Raw genomic sequence first — 490 nt, 5'->3', positions numbered from 1 at the left:
ATTATTTTGCGGCGGGCACTGACTGACAATGTACTGTTTTGTGCGTAGCTGCGTCCAAACTGTCAACATACATAACCTACGTACAAAATTTGTACTTAACTATGTACAATATTGCACGTAATTATGCACAATATCGCTTAAAATTGTGCGTTCATTACGTATGTGCATAGTTTTACGCAGGTATGCGTCCTCTCTCTACGAGTGCGTCCTCTCTGCTACTTCAACTCGTATGTAGACTGACGTGGTCGCTGTGTCCAGCTGCCGAAGTGTGCAGTGTGCAGTGCAGAGGAGCCGCCCCCCCCCCCCCCCCCCCCCCCCCCCCCCCCATCGTTGTCCTCTTCTGCTCTCAAGTGCGCCGGTCTAGGGATTAGCGGCCGGGGTTTCCTGGGAGGGAAAATACCCCGACTACCTCTCCAGGTGATCCGAAAGCGTACTGGGTTCGCTCTATTCGTCTCGGAGCGACTTGAAAACATACTTAGGTCGCTCTGTC

This window comes from Frankliniella occidentalis, unplaced genomic scaffold, assembly GCF_000697945.3.
Source record: "Frankliniella occidentalis isolate FOCC.00 unplaced genomic scaffold, Focc_3.1 Scaffold368, whole genome shotgun sequence".
In the NCBI taxonomy this organism is placed as follows: Eukaryota; Metazoa; Arthropoda; class Insecta; order Thysanoptera; family Thripidae; genus Frankliniella; species Frankliniella occidentalis.
This window is presented reverse-complemented; position numbering follows the sequence as displayed.